This window comes from Coregonus clupeaformis, chromosome 21 (assembly GCF_020615455.1).
Source record: "Coregonus clupeaformis isolate EN_2021a chromosome 21, ASM2061545v1, whole genome shotgun sequence".
In the NCBI taxonomy this organism is placed as follows: domain Eukaryota; kingdom Metazoa; phylum Chordata; class Actinopteri; order Salmoniformes; family Salmonidae; genus Coregonus; species Coregonus clupeaformis.
The window spans coordinates 25,091,874-25,111,922 of record NC_059212.1 but is presented as its reverse complement, the minus strand read 5'-3'; the positions used below and the strand labels follow the sequence as shown (position 1 = coordinate 25,111,922).

The following is a 20,049-nucleotide window of genomic DNA, read 5'->3' as shown; positions in this document are numbered from 1 at the left end:
GCTCAGACACAAGACGTATGTGGCAGGGTCTACAGACAATCACGGATTACAAAGGGAAAACCAGCCACGTCGTGGACACCGACGTCTTCCTCCCAGAAAAGCGAAACACCTTCTTCGCCCACTTTGAGGATAACACAGTGTCACCGACGCAGCCCATTCCCAAGGACTGTGGGCTCTCATTCTCCGTGGCCAACGTGAGTAAGACATTTAAGCATGTTAACCCTCGCAAGGCTGCCGGCCCAGACGGCATCCCTAGCCGCGTCCTCAGAGCATCCGCAGACCAGCTGGCTGGAGTGTTCACGGACATATTCAATCTCTCCATATCTCAGTCTGCTCTCCCCACTTGCTTCAAGATGAGCAAAGGTAACTGAACTAAATGACTATCGCCCCGTAGCACTCACATCTGTCATCATTAAGCGCTTTGAGAGGCTAGTTAAGGATCATATCACCTCTACCTTACCTGACACCCTAGACCCACTTCAATTTGCTTACCGCTCCAATAGATCCACAGATGATGCAAACACCATTGAACTGCAAACTGCCCCACCTGGACAAGAGGAATACCTACATCTACGATCTTCAGCCATGTGATGTTGGTGTTTTCCTTGCGTTTCTCCAGGTCTGTTGCGAAAGTAAGCTAGAATCTTACCACGTAGGTAGGGTCATCATCCAAGCTCTCCATCACCTGAAGGAGATGGCACAAAGCAGCCAACACCACTGAGCAGGAAATGTACTTCTCTACTCCCAGAAGTTCAGTCAAGTACCTGCAGTGGAAGATAATTCAACATCACTTCAGTCAATTGTGAGAGACTTGTTATACACAGACACATTCCCTGACTCACACATACTCTCTCTCTCTCTCTCTCTCTCTCTCTCTCTCTCTCTCTCTCTCTCTCTCTCTCTCTCTCTCTCTCTCTCTCTCTCTCTCTCTCTCTCTCTCTCTCACACACACACTTTATACATTCTCTCACATATACACATTCGTACTATAACACTAATAGTGTTATAAAGAAGATTACCTGCAGGGCTCCTGTAGTGCCTCCAGCTTCTACAATCAATCCAGTTCAGCTGTGGTTGGCATGGTGATGTTATTTTTCTGTTGGGCCAGGGCATCTCTCAGTGGTTGTTGGTATCTGTGGACACGCTTTACCACTTCCAGAGTGGAATTCCATCTTGTTGTGACATCTTGTGCGAGTGACTCCTTCTTTTTCCCATTTGCAACTTGCTGTTGTCCTAGCTTGGTGGGCTGTTAGAAATGGCCTCCCCCAAAAATCTGCATTTAGCTAGGGCATTGTCGAACCCACTGTTCTGTAGGGACACTGTGATGGACCTTGGAAGACTGTGTGCGGTGCAGGACAGGTGTTCATAAGGCAGATGTCTCGCAGCTGCAATCATGTTCCGTGCACTGTCTGTGCAAAGTGTGGTAACATTGTTTTCAATGTTCCACTGCTTTGCTACATCCATGAAGTGCTTCTCTTCTGTCTTCTTTACGGCCAGAGACGGTGAATAAAGTTTCCAGTTTTGACAGTTTTGATGTCTTCACTGTTATTCTACAATGTAGAAAATAGTAAAAATAAAGAAAAACCCTGGAATGAGTAGGTGTGCCTAAACTTTTGACTGGTACTGTACTTCGGTGATAAACAAATTCAACCTTGCAGTAAATGCAAATTACTTTGGTTTTATCCACAGAACCGTCTGGGAGGGATTTGAAATTTAATTTGCCATTTAAAAAAACCTCTTACTAGCATTCACCATCATTCAGTCATACAAATAGCTAGCTAGTAAAGTGGTTGTCAAACTAGTGCATCGGCTGCCGGGGCTTGAAATTGAACTATGTATTAATGAGGTCCAAAAGATTAACGGCATAAAAAATGTAAAGCATTAACACGTTAACTTTGACAGCCCTAATTTTCAGACACCAGGGGTCGCATTAGCTTTCAGAAATCTGCATTTTCAAAACGCAGACCATCAAAATAATCTGTGTATTATTTAAATTTTTTGGTTCAATAGGGGCGTGCAACTATAGATTTTCTTCACAACACATTTGGTAGAAATACATTACCACAACACATTTGGTATAAATATTTTTAATCAGATGACAACAGAAGTGAAATGTTATTTGGCTATTTTCAAATTAGTGGATTCAGCTATTTTAGCCACACCCGTTGCTGACAGCTGTATAAAATCGAGCACACAGCCATGCAATCTCCATAGACAAACATTGGCAGTAGAATGGCCTTACTGAAGAGGTCAGTGACTTTCAACGTGGCACCGTCATAGGATGCCACCATTCCAACAAGTCAGTTTGTCAAATTTCTGCCCTGCTAAAGCTGCCCTGGTCAACTGTAATTGCTGTTATTGTGAAGTGGAATTGTCTAGGAGCAACAACAGCTCAGCCGCGAAGTGATAGGCCACACAAGCTTACAGAACGGGATTGCCGAGTGCTGAAGTGCGTAGCGCGTAAAAATCGTCTGTCCGCGGTTGCAACACTCACTACCCCTTAGTTCCAGTGAAAGGACATCTTAATGCTACAGCATACAATGACATTCTAGACGATTCTGTGCTTCCAACTTCGTGGCAACAGTTTGGGGAAGGGAAATCTTAATGCTACAGCATACAATGACGTTCTAGACTATTCTGTGCTTCCAACTTTGTGGCAACAGTTTGGGGAAGGCCCTTTCCTGTTTCAGCATGACAATTCCCCCGTGCAAAAAGCGAGGTCCATACAGAAATGGTTTGTCGAGATCGGTGTGGAAAAATTTGACTGGCCTGCACAGAGCCCTGACCTCAACCCCATCGAAGACCTTTGTGATGAATTGGAACGCCGACTGCGAGCCAGGCCTAATCGCCCAACATCAGTGCCCGACCTCACGAATGCTCTTGTGGCTGAATGGAGGCAAGTCCCTGCAGCAACGTTCCAACATCTAGTGGAAAGCCTTCCCAGAAGAGTGGAGGCTGTTATAGCAGCAACGGGGGGTCCAACTCCATATTAATGCCCATGATTTTGGAATGAGATGTTTGACGAGCAGGTGTCCACATACTTTTGGTCATGTAATGTATTTCATCCGAATGGAAAAGTGCAGCTAAAGTACAAAATTAGTCCTTTTACATTCATGATTTGATGCAAACCATGACTGAAGCGACTAACACATAGCCTGGACATCATTTGTGTAAATCTTTGTTTGTTTTATGGTGTCTGTAACTCCCCATCAATTATTGTAACCTATTTTGTAGCTGCCTAAAATGCAGTAAAAAAAAATAACATTACTGCTTAGACTGCCTGTCTGCACCCAACGGTGTCCCAGGTCTAAATCAGTCCTTGATTAGATGAGAAGAATGAAAAAAAAGCAGTGGAACTGGCTTCAGATATTCTAATTGAAACAATAAATTATTGCAAATATCACTTAGAAGGACAACTTGAAAATGTTTGCTTTTAACATTTAATGGCACATACACATTGGCATATGGTACCAAATGCACTAAAGCCTCAACCCGTAATCTATGAAAAGAAAAGGCTCTGGCCAGTACGGGTATCGAACCCGCGACCTTCGCGTTATTAGCACGACGCTCTAACCAACTGAGCTAACCGGCCATATGTGCCGTAAGAAAACAGTTATGTCTTTGAGCCTGGTCAGCAGACATAGGTAAGTGCCATGATTAATTTTTCAATTTTTACGCAATAGGCATTCGATCCTCGTGAGCCCATTGCACGGCATACATGGCTGCCGATTACATTCAGCAACCTCGCTCATTGCTAACACTTCAATCTGATAGTGCTGGGCGATTTTTATGAGGAGTTAATTAAGTACACAGCCAAGACAACGCAGGAGTGGCTTCGGGACACGTCTCTGAATTTTCGTGAGTGGCCAAGCCAGCGTCTGGACTTGAAGATAGCTGTGCAGCGACGCTCTCCATCCAACCTGACAGAGCTTGAGAGGATCTGCAGAGAAGAGTGGGAGAAACTCCCAAATACAGGTGTGCCAAGCTTGTAGCGTCATACCCAAAAAGGCTCGAGGCTGTAATCGCTGCCAAAGATGCTTAAACAAAGTACTGAGTAAAGGGTCTGAATACTTATGTGATATTTCCGTTTTTATTTTGTAATACATTTGCAAACATTTATAACTTGTTTTTGCTTTGTCATTATGGGGTATAGTGTGTAGATTGATGAGAGGGGGAAAAAACAATTTAATCCTTTTTAGAATAAGGCTGTAATGTAACAAAATGTTAGTCTATTCCTAGAAAACATTGAACCGCTGTAGTTTACAACAATTATAGTTTCTGAGGTGGAAGTTGGGAGAGTTATATTTGGGTGTTTCAGTGAAACGTAAGTGAGGGAGGCCCCGCTCTCTCGCTTTCCCAGATGTTTAGTTCATTTCATTCCGATCTCCTTTGCATTATTGTAGCCATTTTCTGTAGCCTGTCAACTATGTGTCTGTCTATCCCTGTTCTCTCCTCTCCGTACAGGCTATACAAACGCCTCACACCGCGTGGCTGCTGCCACTCTAACCTGGTGGTCCCTGCACACACGACCCACGTGGAGTTCCAGGTCTCCGGCAGCCTGTGGAACTGCCGTTCTGTGGCCAACAAGGCAGAGTTAATCTCAGCCTATGCTACCCTCCAGTCCCTCGACTTCTTGGCGCTGACGGAAACATGGATTACCACAGAAAACACTGCTACTCCTACTGCTCTCTCCTCATCTGACCATGTGTTCTCGTATACCCTGAGAGCATCTGGTCAGCGGGGTGGTGGCACAGGAATCTTCATCTCTCCCAAGTGGACATTCTCTCTTTCTCCCCTGACCCATCTGTCTATCTCCTCATTTGAATTCCATGCTGTCACAGTCACTAGCCCATTCAAGCTTAACATCCTTATCATTTATCGCCCTCCAGGTTCCCTTGGAGAGTTCATCAATGAGCTTGACGCCTTGATAAGTTCCTTTCCTGAGGATGGCTCACCCCTCACAGTTCTGGGTGACTAACCTCCCTACGTCTACCTTTGACTCATTTCTCTCTGCCTCCTTCTTTCCACTCCTCTCCTCTTTTGACCTCACCCTCTCACCGTCCCCTCCTACTCACAAGGCAGGCAATACGCTTGACCTCTTCTTTACTAGATGCTGTTCTTCTACTAATCTCACTGCAACTCCCCTCCAAGTCTCTGACAACTACTTTGTATCGTTTTCTCTCTCGCTCTCCTCCAACACTACTCACTCTGCCCCTACTCAGATGGTAATGGGCCGTCGCAACCTTCGCTCTCTCTCTCCCGCTACTCTCTCCTCTTCCATCCTATCATCTCTTCCCTCTGCTCAATCCTTCTCCCTCCAATCTCCTGATTCTGCCTCCTCAACCCTCCTCTCCTCCCTTTCTGCATCCTTTGACTCTCTATGTCCCCTATCCTCCCGGCCGGCTCGGTCCTCCCCTCCTGCTCCGTGGCTTGACGACTCATTGCGAGCTCACAGATCAGGGCTCCGGGCAGCCGAGCGGAAATAGAGGAAAACTAGACTCCCTGCGGACCTGGCATCTTTTCACTCCCTCCTCTCTACATTTTCTTCCTCTGTTTCTGCTGCTAAAGCCACTTTCTACCACTCTAAATTCCAAGCATCTGGCTCTAACCCTAGGAAGCTCTTTGCCACCTTCTCCTCCCTGCTGAATCCTCCTCCTCCTCCCCCTCCCTCCTCCCTCTCTGTGGATGACTTCGTCAACCATTTTGAAAAGAAGGTTGATGACATCCGATCCTCGTTTGTTAAGTCAAATGACACCACTGGTCCTGCTCACACTGCCCTACCCTATGCTTTGACTTCTTTCTCCCCTCTCTCTCCAGATGAAATCTTGCGACTTGTGACGGCCGGCCGCCCAACAACCTGCCCGCTTGACCCTATCCCCTCCTCTCTTCTCCAGACCATTTCCGGAGACCTTCTCCCTTACCTCACCTCGCTCATCAACTCATCCTTGACCGCTGGCTATGTCCCTTCCGTCTTCAAGAGAGCGAGAGTTGCACCCCTTCTCAAAAAACCTACACTCGATCCCTCCGATGTCAACAACTACAGACCAGTATCCCTTCTTTCTTTTCTCTCCAAAACTCTTGAGCGTGCCGTCTTTAGCCAACTCTCTTGCTATCTGTCTCAGAATGACCTTCTTGATCCAAACCAGTCAGGTTTCAAGACTGGTCATTTAACTGAGACTGCTCTTCTCTGTGTCACGGAGGCTCTCCGCACTGCTAAAGCTTTCTCCTCTGCTCTCGTCCTTCTAGACCGTCCTTCTAGACCTATCTGCTGCCTTTGATACTGTGAACCATCAGATCCTCCTCTCCACCCTCTCCGAGTTGGGCATCTCTGGCGCGGCTCACTCTTGGATTGCGTCCTACCTGACAGGTCGCTCCTACCAGGTGGCGTGGTGAGAATCTGTCTCCGCACCACGTGCTTTCACCACTGGTGTCCCCCAGTGCTCAGTTCTAGGCCCTCTCCTATTCTCGCTATACACCAAGTCACTTGGCTCTGTCATATCCTCACATGGCCTCTCCTATCATTGCTACGCAGACGACACACAATTAATCTTCTCCTTTCCCCCTTCTGATAAACAGCTGGCGAATCGCATCTCTGCATGTCTGGCAGACATATCAGTGTGGATGACGGATCACCACCTCAAGCTGAACCTCGGCAAGACGGAGCTGCTCTACCTCCCGGGGAAGGACTGCCCGTTCCATGATCTCGCCATCACGGTTGACAACTCCGTTGTGTCCTCCTCCCAGAGTGCAAAGAGCCTTGGCGTGACCCTGGACAACACCCTGTCGTTCTCCGCTAACATCAAGGCAGTGACCCGATCCTGTAGGTTCATGCTCTACAACATTTGCAGAGTATGACCCTGCCTTACACAGGAAGCGGCACAGGTCCTAATCCAGGCACTTCTCATCTCCCGTCTGGATTACTGCACCTCGCTGTTGGCTGGGCTTCCTGCCTGTGCCATTAAACCCCTACAACTCATCCAGAACGCCGCAGCCCATCTGTTGTTCAACCTTCCCAAGTTCTCTCACGTCACCCCGCTCCTCCGCACACTCCACTGGCTTCCAGTTGAAGCTTGCATCTGCTACAAGACCATGGTGCTTGCCTACAGAGCTGTAAGGGGAACGGCACCTCCGTACCTTCAGGCTCTGATCAGTCCCTACACCCAAACGAGGGCATTGCGTTCATCCACCTCTGGCCTGCTGGCTCCCCTACCTCTGCGGAAGCACAGTTCCCGCTCAGCCCAGTCAAAACTGTTCGCTGCTCTGGCACCCCAATGGTGGAACAAGCTCCCTCATGACGCCAGGACAGCGGAGTCACTCACCACCTTCCGGAGACACTTGAAACCCCACCTCTTTAAGGAATAGCTGGGATAGGATAAAGTAATCCTTCTACCCCACTTACCCCCCAAAAAAAATAAATGGTAAAGTGGTTGTCCCACTGGCTATCATAAGGTGAATGCACCAATTTGTAAGTCGCTCTGGATAAGAGCGTCTGCTAAATGACGAAAATGTAAATGTAATGTGGAAAAGGTCAAGGGGTCTGAATACTTTCCGAATTCACTGTTCAGAGACGGATCAGAGAGGAAGAGGCAAAGCGAGAGCCAAAATCTGTCCAAAATAAGCCAAATGCGTTTTCTATGGGCTTATTTTGGTCCGAAACCTTCCCACTTTAGGGCATAGATATGAGAATCTCGTCATTGTATACAGGTCTATGGATGGATACACTTTTACGCCTGCTACGTTAGGTTAGATACACAGAGAATGCATAGACCACATGAGAGAGTAATGTACACAACACAATGACAAGAGGGACAGAGACAGTTTGTGAAAGTATACCTTATCTACTTTGTATAACTAGTCAAATGATTTCGTCAGACAGCTCTGCAGCATACTTAGGCATGCTAGCTAAATAGGTTGACTGAAGACAGTACAGTATTGGGAGCACATAATGTTAGATGGCCTGGCATTTAGTATTTTAAACAATGAAGGAAACCGAAATCAAAAACCGTGATTATCTTTTTATAATTGAACCGAAACCGAACCGACCTCAAAAAGCACTAATCACTCAGCACTACAATCTGTAATGAGTGGGACATTGCAGTTGCTCCAAGCAAATTATAACATAATATTGCTGGAGCAAACAGTCAATATTCCCTTCTCGTTTGTAGTCTGCCACCACTCTCTGTTTAGCGACACCAAACTGTGACACGCTAGACATGCACATTGGACGTAGTCAAATACCTGAAAGGCCATCCTGTAATTTCAGACTTCGTGGCGCAACGGTAGCGCGTCTGACTCCAGATCAGAAGGTTGCGTGTTCAAATCACGTCGGGGTCAAACCTTTTACTCTGTGATAATTGAAAAACTAAAATTAGACATTAAATCAAAAACAGTTGCCACATGGCTCCAAGCGTTGCAGAAAAACTAGAATCAGTGAGTATGTTGTGAACTAAAATTAGGCTTACTGGTTTAACATCATATCTAACTTATTCAAAATGTAAGCCCCAGACAAACGTAAGCAAACAACATGCCATTGCCAGGACAATATTTGAACATTTAACAACCTCATGTTTGTTTCTGCTTGCACCTGTGTGTAATTGGTGTGTAATCTGTTTACAAAGGATCTAAAACAATATGAACATCGACTAATTTCTGCCGTATTCTATCTGAAATATTGTTACATGTTTAGGCTAAAATGATAACTGAAAGAGTGTACACTTTTTAAAAAAGAGGGCTCGTCCGGGATTTGAACCCGGGACCTCTCGCACCCTAAGCGAGAATCATACCCCTAGACCAACGAGCCAAGCTACAAACTACAGGAATTATGTGAGTTTCCCCGTGCTACCGCATGGCGCACTGACTAGCGTTCTTCTGATTACCTCGGCCCGTTTTCCGATAGAGATTAAATTTAGGCCTACAATACAACTATTGAGGTGATTTATTCTAATGCTTACCTTATAATTATGCACTAAATCAAGACTTGACACATAATTGCACACATGTAGGCTACACATCATTAAATATATTGAGGCAAAAATAACAGACAGTAGCATACAAATAGCTGGGCTAAATAAAACTCAATTGAATTAACAAGAAATTAATTTCAGTATCATTTCAATATATGTAGCCTGCTGTATTTATCTTTTCCTACTGTCATCTCGGTTTTTATTTGAAGCATCTTATATCCTTCGCTTGTTAGTACCAATTACAAAGACATAGGTACTTTTTATTTGTAGTCACATTCGTTCTCAAATTATTGGCGGTCATAGAATTTTGTGCTTAGCTGAGATATTGTGTGTATAAAGTGACCCGATACGGCAGAAAAGCATCTAAAGACGCACTTAGCTGTTCTACGAGTGGTTTGAGGCAGTTGTTAAATAATGAGCCTTTTCAAGTGCATATTTAGGAGCAAAGATGGTTTTGGGAACAGTTAGGAGATTTAACGATACTCCTACGAAGGTTCTAATGATGAACATAGCCTTAAAGGCCCTTTCTCACCAAGTCCGTCATTTTCGGACGAAAACAATTCTAACCATAACATGTTGTTTATGACGCCGTTCACACCAACTGCCGTAATCCGTCAATTATTTATTCGGAGCAGGCTCCATTTTTGCATCTTTTCGCATGCAAGAATAAGATGTTGACCGATATAAATTGTTATCTGAGACACAGGTCCGGTCCTGGCTGTTCTGAGACAAAATAATTGCTGCCCCAACAAGAATAGTCCCAGTAAGCAAAATGACGTTGAAAAGACGTCTAGAATAAGTATTATTCCAGACGTTGGTTAGGTTCAATTTAGGTTCTGAATGAAAGGTGAAAATACGTATTTTCTAGACGTTGGAAATACGTATTTTCCAGACGTTGAAATCAGGTTCATTTTCGGTTCTGAATGAAAGCTGAAAAGACGTCATTTATAGGTTTATGTTTGGGCCAAATCAAGGCTGGTCCAGACCGGTCCAAAATCGAACGTCCATGGAAATCAAGGCTGGTCCGGGGTGTAGCCTTTGTAAAACAGGCTGTTGCATTGGCTTTATTAGTCCCAATTCCTGTGACTAATACATTTGGCTATTTACAGTGAGGGAAAAAAGTAATTGATCCCCTGTTGATTTTGTACGTTTGCCCACTGACAAAGACATGATCAGTCTATAATTTTAATGGTAGGTTTATTTGAACAGTGAGAGACAGAATAACAACAACAAAATCCAGAAAAACGCATGTAAAAAATGTTATGAAATGATTTGCATTTTAATGAGGGAAATAAGTATTTGACCCCCTCTCAATCAGAAAGTCCATCACCAAGCAGCTTGGTGAGAAGGTGACAACAGTTGGTGCGATTATTCGCAAATGGAAGGAACACAAAATAACTGTCATCTCCCTCGGCCTGGGGCTCCATGCAAGATCTCACCTTGTGGAGTTGCAATGATCATGAGAACGGTGAGGAATCAGCCGAGAACTACACGGGGGGATCTTGTCAATGATCTCAAGGCAGCTGGGACCATAGTCACCAATAAAATAATTGGTAACACACTATGCCGTGAAGGACTGAAATCCTGCAGCGCCCGCAAGGTCCCCCTGCTCAAGAAAGCACATATACAGGGCCGTCTGAAGTTTGCCAATGAACGTCTGAATGATTCAGAGGAGAACTGGGTGAAAGTGTTGTGGTCAGATGAGACCAAAATGGAGCTCTTTGGCATCAACTCAACTCGCCGTATTTGGAGGAGGAGGAATGGTGCCTATGACCCCAAGAACACCATCCTCACCGTCAAACATGGAGGTGGAAACATTATGCTTTGGGGGTGTTTTTCTGCTAAGGGGACATGACAACTTCACCGCATCAAAGGGACGATGGACGGGGCCATGTACCGTCAAATCTTGGGTGAGAACCTCCTTCCCTCAGCCAAGGCATTGAAAATGGGTCGTGGATGGGTATTCCAGCATGACAATGACCCAAAACACACGGCCAAGGCAACAAAGGAGTGGCTCAAGAAGAAGCACATTAAGGTCCTGGAGTGGCCTAGCCAGTCCCATAGAAAATCTGTGGAAGGAGCTGAAGGTTTGAGTTGCCAAATGTCAGCCTCGAAACCTTAATGACTTGGAGAAGATCTGCAAAGAGGAGTGGAACAAAATCCCTCCTGAGATGTGTGCAAACCTGGTGGCCAATTACAAGAAATGTCTGACCTCTGTGATTGCCAACAAGGGTTTTGCCACCAAGTACTAAGTCATGTTTTGCAGAGGGGTCAAATAATTATTTGCCAAATTTAAAATGCAAATCAATTTATAACATTTTTGACATGCGTTTTTCTGGATTTTTTTGTTGTTATGCTGTCTCTCACTGTTCAAATAAACCTACCTTTAAAATTATAGACTGATCATGTTTTTGTCAGTGGGCAAATGTACAAAATCAGCAGGGGATCAAATACTTTTTCCCCTCACTGTAAGCTCTAAATATCAGCTACCCAACTTCATCAGGAGGAGTTATCCTGAGCATATTTGCAATGTGTCTACACAGCGGGAAATGACGAAGTATTTTCTTTTTCTCTATGATCAGCTCATAAAAAAAATTATGGACACAAAATTGATACCACTGATCGTGATCATTTAGCCCACGGGATAAAACTCCTGGACAGCAGTTGTGAGTAGGCTGATTGTCCATTCCATATTGTCCATTTTAATTTGACCTGTCCTGTTTTTTGGATATGTTGTTAGTTATTAACATGTCAGCGCATTTTATATTTGATTGGGTGCCTTTTAGGTTAGGCTATTTGATCAGAGAAACCTGCATGATGTAAAACGTTTCCATCTCATTACATTGTCATAGATTTTATCTCCAACCTGTAGGCTACACAAAAGGCCACATACAGTTGAAGTCGGAAGTTTACATACACCTTAGCCAAATACATTTAAACTCAGTTTTTCACAATTCCTGACATTTAATCCTAGTAAAAATTCCTTGTCTTAGGTCAGTTAGGATCACCACTTTATTTTAAGAATGTGAAATGTCAGAATAATAGTAGAGAGAATGATTTATTTCAGCTTTTATTTCATTCATCACATTCTCAGTGGGTCAGACGTTTACATACACTCAATTAGTATTTGGTAGCATTGCCTTTAAATTGTTTAACTTGGGTCAAACGTTTCGGGTAGCCTTCCACAAGCTTCCCACAATAAGTTGGGTGAATTTTGGCCCATTCCTCCTGACAGAGCTGGTGTAACTGAGTCAGGTTTGTAGGCCTCCTTGCTCGCACACGTTTTTTCAGTTCTGCCCACACATTTTCTATAGGATTGAGGTCAGGGCTTGTGATGGCCACTCCAGTACCTTGACTTTGTTGTCCTTAAGCCATTTTGCCACAACTTTGGAAGTATGCTTGGGGTCATTGTCCATTTGGAAGACCCATTTGCGACCAAGCTTTAACTTCCTGACTGATGTCTTGAGATGTTGCTTCAATATATCCACATAATTTTCCTTCCTCATGATGCCATCTATTTTGTGAAGTGCACCAGTCCCTCCTGCAGCAAAGCACCCCCACAGCATGATGCTGCCACCCCCGTGCTCCACGGTTGGGATGGTGTTCTTCGGCTTGCAAGCAACCCCATTTTTCCTCCAAACATAACGATGGTCATTATGGCCAAACAGTTCTATTTTTGTTTCATCAGACCAGAGGATATTTCTCCAAAAAGTGTGATCTTTGTCCCCATGTGCAGTTGCAAAACGTAGCTTGGCTTTTTTAATGGCTGTTTTGGAGCAGTGACTTCTTCCTTGCTGAGTGGCCTTTCAGGTTATGTTGATATAGGACTCGTTTTACTGTGGATATAGACACTTTTGTACCTGTTTCCTCCAGCATCTTCACAAGGTCCTTTGCGGTTGTTCTGGGATTGATTTGCACTTTTCGCACCAAAGTACGTTCATCTCCAGGAGACAGAACGCATCTCCTTCCTGACGTCTGCGTGGTCCCATGATGTTTATACTTGCATACTATTGTTTGTATAGATGAACATGGTACCTTTAGGCGTTTGGAAATTGCTCCCAAGGATGAACCAGACTTGTGGAGGTCTACACATTGTTTTCTGAGGTCTTGGCTGATTTCTTTTTATTTTCCCATGATGTCAAGCAAAGAGGCACTGAGTTTGAAGGTAGGCCTTGAAATGCATCCACAGGTACACCTCCAATTTACTCAAATTATGTCAATTAGCTTTTCAGAAGCTTCTAAAGCCATGACATCATTTTCTGGAATTTTCCAAGCTGTTTAAAGGCACCGTCAACTTAGTGTATGTAAACTTCTGACCCATTGGAATTGTGATACAGTGAAATAATCTGTCTGTAAACAATTGTTGGAAAAATTACTTGTGTCATATGTCCTAACCGACTTGCCAAAACTATAGTTTGTTAACAAGAAATTTGTGGAGTGGTTGAAAAACAAGTTTTAATGACTCCAACCTAAGTGGATGTAAACTTCCGACTTCAACTGTACTATTTCTACCATAGGCTATATCTGCTACATGACTTATGTTAGATTCTATTTTTGACGGAATGTTGGTGGAGAGCCGCAGTTCATGCGTCTCTCCAACAGCACCCTGGAGAGGCACGCTGGGAATGGACAAGATCAATATTTGACGTCCCTGTCTTTGACAAATTGGCCACTTTTTATCACAGGGCGGCGTCAGCGCTCACCTAAAATGCCCATATGCCACTGGTTGAGAGAAATTGTCATTGTTTTTGGGCTGAATTATGTGAGGTTTTATGTGTTGTTGGAGGTGCGTCTTGGTCAGTTTAGCTCAGAAAATACAGCCCTTGTCAATCTGCTGCCATAGGCGGCTGCTTAATCCTGCTGTCACGTTCTTTGTGTAAATGGATCGGACCAAGGTGCAGCGTGGTATGCTTACATAGTCGTTTATTTTAATAAACACCGACAAAATAACAAAATCCAACATAACGTGACGTTCAAGAGGCTAAACATCAAACAAGCCAAACAGAAACAAGATCCCACAACTAAGGTAGGCAACATGGCTGCCTAAGTATGATCCCCAATCAGAGACAACGACCGACAGCTGCCTCTGATTGGGAACCACACCTGGCCAACATAGAACTATATAAATTAGATTTCACACCCTGACCAACCCAACTAGAGATCTCAATGTCAGGGCGTGACACCTGCCTAATGAGCGGGCCGGACCTGCACTGACAGGCAGCGCACTGCCACTGACAGATCTGTGGGTTCCTTGTATGAATAAATGAATTAATACATTTACATTACATTTTACAGACGCTCTTATCCAGAGCGACTTACAGGAGCAATTAGGGTTAAGTGCCTTGCTCAAGGGCACATCGACAGATTTTTCACCTAGTCAGCTTGGGGATTAGAACCAGCGACCTTTCGGTTACTGGCACAACGCTCTTAACCAATACATTTCCCTCTGCCTGTTTTTTAAGTTTGCAATGCATCAGTGCAGCAATGTAGGCCTATTAATTTAGCCAATGTCATCACATCACACCTATACATTGCTCTCGCCTGTCACGATCGTCGGGAACAGATGAGGACCAAGGCGCAGCGTTGTAGGCAAACATACTCTTTATTTAGCTATTATACGACAAAATAAACAAACGATAACGTGACAGTTCACGGTCTAACACAAACCAACTAGAAACAAGATCCCACAACTAATGTGGGAAAACAGCCTCTATAAGTATGGCTCCCAATCAGAGACAACCAGCCACAGCTGACACTCGTTGCCTCTGATTGGGAACCACTCTGGCCAACACAGAAATATAATACATAGATCTACACACCCTGGCTCAACATAACAGTGTCCCCAGAGCCAGGGCGTGACAGTACCCCCCCCTAAAGGCGCGGACTCCGACCGCGTCACCCAAATACCACAGGGGAGGGACTGGGTGGGCACTCCGCCTAGGTGGCGGATCCGGCTCCGGGCCGGATCCCCGCTCCCTCTCCAACCCCCCAAAGTACCCCTGGTCCGGTCTGACCCCGCTGGCCGGAGCTGGACTGCACACTGGTGGAGCGGATTGCTCTAGCTCCGGCGTGAAGCATCTGATCGGTGCCGGACCAGGCACTGGTGGAACAGGCACGGGACGTGCCGGACTGACGACGCACACCACTGGCTTGGTGTGGGGAACAGGCACGGGCCGTGCCGGACTGACGCCGCACACCACTGGCTTGGTGTGGGGAGCAGGAGCGGGCCGGACCGGGCTGGCGACGCGCCCCATTGGCTTGGTGCGGGTAGCAGGAGCGGGCCGGACCGGGCTGGCGACGCGCACCATTGGCTTGGTGCGGGGAGCAGGAAAGGGCCGGACCGGGCTGGCGACGCACACCATTGGCTTGGTGCGGGGAGCAGGAAAGGGCCGGACCGGACTGGCGACGCGCACCATTGACCTGGTGCGGAGAGCAGGAACAGAACGGGCCGGGCTGGCAACGCGCACCATTGGCCTGGTGCGGGGAGCAGGAACAGGACGGGCCGGGCTGGCGACGTGCACCATAGGCTTGGTGCGGGGAGCAGGAACAGGCCGGGCCGGGCTGGCGACGCGCACCATAGGCTCGGTGCGGGGAGCAGGAACAGGCCGGGCCGGGCTGACGACACGCACCACAGGCTCGATGCGAGGATCAGGAACGGGCCGGACCGGACTGGTAACACACCCCAGTACCTCTCGCCGTGCCTCCACACTTTCCTTCCCCTTCAACACCAGTGGCCCCCGTAACCTGGCGGCCTCCTCTGTCAACCCGCTGGACCGCTCTATCGCGGCCTCCTGCTGCCCCGACGTCCACGTCGTGAGCCCTTCCCTAAAAAAATTCTGGGTGTCTCTCCTCCCCGTGGACCAGGCCTCCCTAGTTCTCGCCAGACTCTCACCCCACTGCTCCAAAGTCCAACCACTCTGCTCTTCCCTTGGCTTGGCCCAGTCGAGACTCTTAATCCATTGCTCCATAGACCAGCCTCTCTGCTCTTCACTTGGCTGGGCCCAGTCGAGACTCCTACTCCACTGATCCCAGGTCCATCCTCTCTCCTCTTCACGCTGCTTGGTCCTGTCTTGGTGGGATCTTCTGTCACGATCGTCGGGAACAGATGAGGACCAAGGCGCAGCGTTGTAGGCAAACATACTCTTTATTTAGCTATTATACGACAAAATAAACAAACGATAACGTGACAGTTCACAGTCTAACACAAACCAACTAGAAACAAGATCCCACAACTAATGTGGGAAAACAGCCTCTATAAGTATGGCTCCCAATCAGAGACAACCAGCCACAGCTGACACTCGTTGCCTCTGATTGGGAACCACTCTGGCCAACACAGAAATATAATACATAGATCTACACACCCTGGCTCAACATAACAGTGTCCCCAGAGCCAGGGCGTGACATCGCCATTCAAACTTTCCCACCAGTTCATTACGAACTCTGTAACCTATTTTAGGCATTCAGCATGCAAGAGGATCGAGCAACGCTTCTCTCCTCGAATAGGCCTAGGTCTATTAGTTTTTAAAAAATTGCTCAAAGTAAGTTTTAACTATATTGCTGTTCATTGTCTATATATAAGCTACTTGAATTGCGCAAGAATGGAACAGTGAAGAAGACAGAGAAATGTGTAAGTTAGAAGTTAATTAATATATGAATGCATCATTCATATAGCCTATATATTAGGCTATATATTATATGCCTGCTAAACTGAATCTAGGCGACAACCTAACAAAAATAAACAAAAATATAGGCAACCCTAAAAGACTGGGAGAAAACAATATCCGCCAGAGTTTACCCTTATCAATAAGTGGTTGCAGATTTAGATAAAGCACTCAAATACAAACGTATTGTCAACATAACCACCCATTGCTTCACTAAAATGTATCAATGCTGATCATTAGGCTATATACAGGTTGCTTGCATGTGTTTCTATTTTCTAATCGTTGTCAATTTCATCTTCATATCCTATATCACAGCTGTCTCCATCTCCCCCTTAAAACTTTCCTCTTCAATTTACATGAAAGGCTACATTGATTAAGCATGTATCCTATAATGTAGACTAGGGCCCTGACTGTTTCTGCATTGCTCTTGGACTTGAACAAATTATGAACCTTGCCTTTACATGCTAACATAGCTATCTACTGATAATCTATTCATTGTCACACCCATGGAATAGAGAAGGTAACTGTTTTCTTGGTGATCAATGTTATGTTGACCAGCGAAAAATAACATAATCAGCCCTATCCAGGCAGGTAGTACTAGTGAGGTACTGGAGCCCACTAAATAGAACCAGGAATAGCTGCTGGCAGCAAACATGATTATACATTAATTAGTTTGTAAATGCAAAAATTAAATGTTCCCAATTGCAATGTCACGTTAAAACACTGTTTTTGAGCAGGGCTCTCATAATATGCCATGGTCTGGAATCGCTAGCCTTAGGCTGGAGACCGTGTAGAAAGCCAGCACATGGCAGTGGACATCCCCAGGCATCAGACAGAGGCACCATAACTTTTCACCAAGTAAATTAGGCTATGTTTTTAGCATTGCCACATAGTATACTCTTTGGTATTACACTAAAGATATATGTAACGTTAGCTAACTAGGTTGCTAGCTATGCTTTGGTTAAAGCCAGCCCATCGGATCCTTTGTTGTTTTCACACATGCAGTTAGCAACGTTAGCTAGCAGAGTTAGCTTGCTAGCTAACTATCTAGTTAGCTTGCTTGCTAGCTAAGCTTCCTATCCATGAAACGTGCAAAACTGTTCTATCGTTGAAGTACATGAGGTACTGTGATATGTACAGTACCAGTCAAAAGTTTGGACAAACCTACTCATTCAAGGGTTTTTCTTTATTTTTACTATTTTTTACGTTGTAGAATAATAGCGAAGACATCAAAACTATGAAATAACACATATGGTATCATGTAGTAACCCAAAAAGTGTTAAACAAATCAAAATATATTTGAGATTTGAGATTCTTCAAATAGCCACCCTTTGCCTTGATGACAGCTTTGCACACTCTTGGCATTCTCTCAACCAGCTTCACCTGGAATGCTTTTCCAACGGTCTTAAAGGAGTTCCCACATATGCTGAGCACTTGTTGGCTGCCTTTCCTTCACTTTGCCGTCCGACTGATCCCAAACCATCTCAATTGGGTTGAGGTCGGGGGATTGTGGAGGCCAGGTCATCTGATGCAGCACTCCATCACTCTCCTTCTTCGTAAAATAGCCCTTACACAGCCTGGAGGTGTGTTGGGTCATTGTCCTGTTGAAAAACAAATTATAGTGGGACTAAGCCCAAACCAGATGGGATGGCGTATCGCTGCAGAATGCTGTGGTAGCCATGCTGGTTAAGTGTGCCTTGAATTCTAAATAAATGACAGACAGCGTCACCAGCACAGCATCCCCACACCATAACACCTCCTCCTCCTCCTCCTCAATGCTTTACGCTGGGAACTACACATGAGAAGATCATTTGTTCACCCACACCGCGTCTCACAAAGACACAGCGGTTTGAACCAAAAATCTACAATTTGGACTCCAGACCCAAGCAGGTCTCTTCTTTTTATTGGTGTCCTTTAGTAGTGGTTTCTTTGCAGGAAATCGACCATGACGGCCTGATTCACACAGTCCCCTCTGAACAGTTGATGTTGAGATGTGTCTGTTACTTGAACTCTGTGAAGCATTTATTTGGGCTGCAATTTCTGAGCCTGGTAACTCTAATGAACTTATCCTCTGCAGCTGAGGTAACTCTGGGTCTTCCTTTCCTGTGGCGGTCCTCATGAGAGCCAGTTTCATCGAGAGAAAGTAAATAAAAGTTTGAAATGTTAGATGACTGACCTTCATGTCTTAAAGTAATGATGGACTGTCGTTTCTCTTTGCTTATTTGAGCTGTTCTTGCCATAATATGGACTTGGTCTTTTACCAAATAGAGCTATCTTCTGTATACCCCCCTATCTTGTCACAACACAACTGATTGGCTCAAACCCATTAAGAAGGAAATAAATTCCACAAATTAACTTTTAAGAAGGCACACCTGTTAATTGAAATGCATTTCAGGTGACTACTTCATGAAGCTGGTTGGGAGAATGCCAAGAGTGTGCAAATCTGTAATCAAGGCAACAGGTGGCTATTTGAAGAATCTGAAATATAAAATATATTTTGATTTGTTTAACACGTTTTTGGTTACAACATGATTCCATATGTGTTATTTCATAGTTTTGATGTCTTCACTATTATTCTACAATGTAAAGAATAGTAAAAAATAAAGAAAAACCCTTGAATGAGTAGGTGTGTCCAAACTTTTGACTGGCAGTGTATATGTGTTGTTATATAGCTATGTTGTCAACATTAACTTAATATTTGTGTTGAATTATTGGATTCCTTACCGTCCGATAATAACCGCTGGCCTCGTATCGGTCTCATTGAGGTGTATAAAAAATAAAGTTGATCTCAAGTGTCGTCAGCGCATGCAAATTACGCATGCAGTTATGTCTCAACTCACTTTCGTTTCTTATATTGACCACTAGATGTCTCTGTGGCACCACTATCTTTGATAGCTAGGTCTAAAATGTTACATAACATAAGAAAAACGATACTATTTTTGTCATTTTCGCATTGTAGCCCATCACCAATCATAAATATTTTACTTTTCATTTAAGTTTTGGTTCACAAGATCAAGATAGGGTAAAGTTAAACCAAAACAGGTATTTCATCTGTAAATGTAATGCATAATGTAGTTGATAACGTTATGTACAGCTAACTGCCAAAATAAAGGAAACAACAACATTAAGTGTCTTAACAGGGCGTTGGGCCAGAACAGCTTCAAGGCACCTACAAAGATCACAGTTTTGAAACTGCAGTAAAAGTGCAGTAACTGCTGTTGACTGTGGTATTTTGGATGCAGTGATTGCATAATAACTGCAGTGTACTGCAGTTGAACTGCAGTTTCACTGCACTGTAACTGCAGTTTCACTGCACTGTAACTGCAGTTACACTGCAAAATAACTGCAGTAAAACAACTTGTGTTATTTTGGACACAGTATTTGCAGCAACTCTAACTGTACTGCAGTATTCCTGCACTCTGACT

The 20,049-nt window shown here is 44.8% G+C and overlaps 3 non-coding genes across 3 annotated transcripts; 1 reads left to right on the top strand and 2 right to left on the bottom strand.

The window, feature by feature from the left end:
* Positions 1–3,518: 3,518 nt before the first annotated feature.
* trnai-aau lies at positions 3,519–3,592 on the bottom strand. Its single transcript has one exon. It is a non-coding gene; the product is annotated as a tRNA-Ile (tRNA).
* Positions 3,593–8,262: 4,670 nt separating this feature from the next.
* Positions 8,263–8,334, top strand: trnaw-cca. Its single transcript has one exon. It is a non-coding gene; the product is annotated as a tRNA-Trp (tRNA).
* Positions 8,335–8,728: 394 nt separating this feature from the next.
* Positions 8,729–8,800, bottom strand: trnap-agg. The gene has a single exon. It is a non-coding gene; the product is annotated as a tRNA-Pro (tRNA).
* Positions 8,801–20,049: the final 11,249 nt, after the last annotated feature.